Consider the following 5,540-nt stretch of genomic DNA (forward strand, 5'->3'; position numbering starts at 1 on the left):
TGGTAAACCAAACGGCTGGATGGACGGGGCCTGCAGCTGGATGTGTTGATGGTGGCTGTTGTTTCCCTGCACCTGTGTTTGAATGTTGACTCCAATGCCTGGGCACCGGTAGTCCGCTCCCCGACGTATTTGTGCCGGAGGAGCCCCTTTGCCCGCAGACGCTGGCCCTTTGGATCTCTGTCCCTTGGCGGTGGCGCTTATCCGTACTGGTTGGGCTGTTGCCTTCAATCGGGACTTGGTTGGGAATGAACCCCTGAGATCCAGACCGCAATCAGAGAATTTGACTAGAGGTTGGCTTTAAGCCTAGTTGGGGTCTAAGTACCCTGCCTGGTGCTTGGCTCCAATCAGCTCCCCGGTTCGGTACCGGCGGGCCACCGCCCGACCCCGGTCCTACGGTTCCGCTGACCTTCGCCAACTCCTGCAGACGGCCACCACCGTCTGCCGACCTTGCTGTACGTGCCCGGGTTCCAACCCGGACACCAACAGTTTTTGCTCCTCTTTTACTACTGCCCACAACGGGACTCTCCTTCCAACTGTGTTTTTCCCGCCTCCAGCCTGTGTACTCCTCGGTGGGCGGGGCTAACCGCCTGGCTCCGACCCACCTAGTGTGAACATCAGCCCTGGAGGGTGGCAACAAGGATTTTAAGTTTGACTGGTGTGACATGTCCAGGGAAGGGTGTGTGTGTGTGTGTGTGTGTAATGACCTGTGACCCCTGGGGTCCAGGGCGTCACATAAATATTTATTACATTTTAAAAATTACAAAGTAACAAGGAAACAAACTGTGTTTAGCAGAAACTGGAACAACCACCAGAGGGAGAGGTAGGCGAAACCTATGATGGCCCCATGGTGTTCAAACACAGCTATGGCACATCAATACACACCAATACACACACAGCTCTGGTACATCAATACACACTAATATACACAACTCTGCTAAATCAATACACACCAACGCATACACAACTCTGCTAAATCAAAGCACACCAATGCACACACAGCACTGCTACATCAATACACACCAATATACTCACAGCTCTGCTACACCAATAAACACCAATACACGCACAGCGTGCTACATCATTACCAATATATGCACAGCTCTGCTACATCAATACACACACAGCTCTGCTTCGTCAGTGCACACTAATACACACACAGCTCTGCTACATCATTACACACCTATATACGCACAGCTTTGCTACATCAATACACACCAATATATGCACAGCTTTGCTACATCAATACACACCAATGCACACACAGCTCTGCTACATCAGTACACACCAATATACTCAGCTCTGCTACATCAGTACACACTAATACACGCACAGCTCTGCTACATCAGTACACACCAATGCACACACAGTTCTGCTGGATCAAAGCACACCAATACACGCACAGCTCTGCTACATCAATACACACCAACGCATACACAGCTCTGCTAGATCAAAAGCACATCAATACACACACAGCCTTGTTACATCAATACAGACCAATGCACACACAGCTCAGCTACATCAATACACATCAATATACCCACAGCTCTGCTACATCAATAAACACTCTGCTACATCAATAAACACCAATAAATCCACAGCTCTGCTACATCATTACACACACCAATCTACAGTATGCACAGCTCTGCGACATCAATACACACCAATACACATACAGCTCTCCTACATCAATACACACCAATACACGCACAGCTCTGCTACATCAATACACACACAGCTCTGCTACGTCAGTGCACACTAATACACACACAGCTCTGCTACATCATTACACACCTATATACGCACAGCTTTGCTACATCAATACACACCAATATATGCACAGCTTTGCTACCTCAATACACACCAATGCACACACAGCTCTCCTACATCAGTACCCACCGATACATGCACAGCTTTGCTACCTCAATACACACCAATGCACAGACAGCTCTGCTACATCAATACACACGAATACACTCAGCTCTGCTACATCAATACACACCAGTACACGCAGAGCTCTGCTACATCAATACACACCAATACACACACAGCTCATCTGCATCAATACACACCAATCAATGTACAGTTCTGCTACATCAGTACACACTAATGCACACACAGCTCTACTAGATTAATACACACCAATGCACACACAGCTCTGCTAGATCAATACACATCAATACATGCACAGCTCTGCTAGATCAATACACACCAATTCACACACAGCTCTGCTAGATCAATGCACACCAATGCACACACAGCTCTACTACATCAGTGCACACAAATACACACAGATTTGCTACTTCAATGTGTTCACATCAATGCTATATCAATATACACAAAGACACACGTGTAATAGGTGGGTGGTGCCCCCCTGATGTAACTGTTTTATGTCTTACGTATTTACCATTTTTTGTTGAATATTATAAATGTATGTGTTGATATTGAAATGTTTTTAGACTAGAATAGGTCTGGATGTAGCAGAGTTAGGACTGTTTATCAGGTTACCAAATGCTGCCATCTAGTGGTCGGGTTAGACGGCGGTGAAGCGAGTTTTATAAGAGATATTGGATATGAAAGGGTTGAAATAGTAGAAGGGAGGAGAGACAAATGGCAGCGTGCGTAAGAGAGGGAGCTCCAGAGAAGTTCAGTCAAGAAATGGATTCAATGAGAAAAGACATGGCCTCGGTGCTAGGACCAGTCAGGGAACCCCAAAGTAACCTCTGGAGGTCCGGAGCCTTCGGCTGTCCCCGGCAGGCTGTAATCCGGCTAGAGAAACTGTTGTGGCCCAGAAGTGGACAAAGGTGTGCGATATTAAGAGGAAGGAGGCGCAGACCCTTGAGTATTGAGTACAAAGTTCAAAATAGCGGGGGGGGGGGGGCAGAATGGTGTGAAGAATAAAATTAAACTGGTTAGCCAAGTGAACTCTGATGTTGCGTGTCTTACTACCCAACGGCATCGGCGACTAACAGGAGGAGGGGGGTGTACACCAGCCCAAAGCAGCAAGTGGGTGTCATGCACTCAGCTTTTTCCTCCACAATTATATTCAGCTGCATCTGTGACCTTAGGACATAGACACAGCTAATGTCAGAACATACCCCAACCTCCTGGGACAGAGGGCTACAGAGGCTACAGAGGAGGGCAATTGGGTTGAGACGAATCTGGACTGGAATCAAGGTCTCTGTCTGTACATTATGCTGCTCTTAGGATATCAAAAACCTGGTGATACGTGGTTAAAGGGAACCTATCATCTGCTGTAAGCATTACAAACTGTTAATAGAGACTGTTGACATTATGCCTCAATCATCTCTGCAGACTCCTGTATTTTATGCACTCTGTATCTACTTCGACCTGTTAGTTAACCTCTTATTTGTTGTAAGCATTACAAACTGTTAACCTATTATTTGTTGTAAGCATTACAAACTGTTAACCTATTATTTGTTGTAAGCATTACAAACTGTTATCTGGAGACTGTTCACATTACCTCTACAAACGCCTATAGTTTCTACAACCTACACATATATCCTAGTTCAGACCTGTCGTTTAATGCTTCATCTGCTGCCCTGTGATTGTCTCCACTCTCAGCTCTTTGGTTTCTGGTGCGCCTTGCTCCACTTGTTTACTTGCTGTTGAGTATAGCCCATTATCCACGGCTTTGCTGGTCTGCGTGCCATCTGGCAAATTTAGTCACCTGTGCCAATGCCCACAATTTTTGTGTTCACCCCAATCTGTGGCTTAGTGAATTTACCCCTCCATGTAGGCCTTTTCCGTTATGTTTAGGACAACCTTCATTAGGCTTATGCCTATTTTTTGTAACACCAGCTAGTAATTGCTTTTTGTGCAGCTGACTGATGCGACTGCAGTGAAAAGCAGTTTACTAATATAATGTTACCATTGGTCTCACTTCATGAGGAAAGGGAGTGTTGTCCATAATGGCTCATATATTGGATTTTTGAGTTTTGGCTCCTTCTATAGTCCAAATGCCCTATTACGGGTCTTGATGGGACAATCCCTTTAACATTTATAGGTACCGTCATGGCCGGGGATAGAACCTATACTGACCATAAAGGACAACACACAGGAAGGGGGAAGGAATGCCTTATAGCTAGGGAATGGGAGAAGTGGTGACCCCTGACTATGACCTGCAGCGCACCCTCACAGTCCTAACAAACCCTATACAGGTTCTGCACCTGTCACTGAGCTGGAATACTTGGGCCCCCATTTCACCCTAGCAAATGGGCCCTAAGTAAGGAAGGAGGTTATGAGCTCTACATTAACACCACTATTACTAAAGGAACAAACTATAAACCATACCCAAATATCCCCAGAGTGAGGTTTATAAAGGTAGTCAGAAACTGGCAACAGAAAGGGAAAAACTGACAGTTTCCCAGGGTCCTAGACTCTTCTGCTGCAGAAACAGGGTACTGTCAGATAACAACATGTGCTGCCAATCTCTGGGATTTTCTTACACTCGCTGCAACAGGATTGTCAGCCGGCCTTGACATATCCGTAACAGGTACATAGACAATGGATATGGCAGGCCATACGTTTGTTGCTGTATTTCGCTCATACTTGTTAAATTCATCAAAATTGGTAAGGTGTTGGACATGGTTGGCTTGTACTAAACATATACAGCTGCACTCTAAAATGCTAACAATGAATAAGGGAACAATGATATTGCTGGTATTGCATTACTGCTATAGGAATATTTTAAAAAAGAGATATTTAGTATATGTATTGGCCAATACATGTAAGCCCGGTCACAACAGCAAGGTAATCTCTGTATACCGGGAACCTAACCTGAAATGTCACTATCTGGATTAAAATCCCCCATGCCTGGGCACCTAGATTCCAGCTATAAAGGGGAGTGAACACAGCCTGGTTATAGGGCGGAGTGCTCAATCAGAAAGAGGTGCACTACAAATATATACAAAAAGACTGACCTGCACATCCAACAGGTGTAAATAGGTGTTAGCTGAAAACACAACTACAAAACATATACAGCTGCACTCTAAAATGCTAACAATGTATAAGGGAACTCTGGTATTGCATTACTGCTATAGGAATATATAAAAAAAAGAGATATTTAGCTTATGTATTGGCCAATGCATGTGAGCCCGGTCACCACGGCAAGGTAATCTCTGTTTATCAGGAACCAGACATGGAGGTTTTTAACCCAGAGAGACGTAATTCAAGAATTTAAGTTAGGATCCCAGTTTACAGAGATATACCTTGCTGTGGTGACCAGGCTCACATGCATTGACCAATACATAAACTAAATATCTCTATTTTTTCAAATATTCCTATATCAGTAATACGATACCAGAGTTCCCTTATTCATTGTTAGCATTTCAGTGTGCAGCTGTATATGTTTTGTAGTTATAATGTGTTTTCAGCTAGCACCTGTTCACACCTGTTGGATGTGTGGGTCAGTCTTTTTTTTTATATGGTTGGCTTTTACCCCGAGTATAATCATAGATGTCTGGTGGAAGCTTATATTCCTCCTTTACAGAGACAAAGAGCCCCCCGATTCTAATCCCACC

Source organism: Anomaloglossus baeobatrachus, chromosome 4, assembly GCF_048569485.1.
Source record: "Anomaloglossus baeobatrachus isolate aAnoBae1 chromosome 4, aAnoBae1.hap1, whole genome shotgun sequence".
NCBI classification, from domain to species: Eukaryota; Metazoa; Chordata; class Amphibia; order Anura; family Aromobatidae; genus Anomaloglossus; species Anomaloglossus baeobatrachus.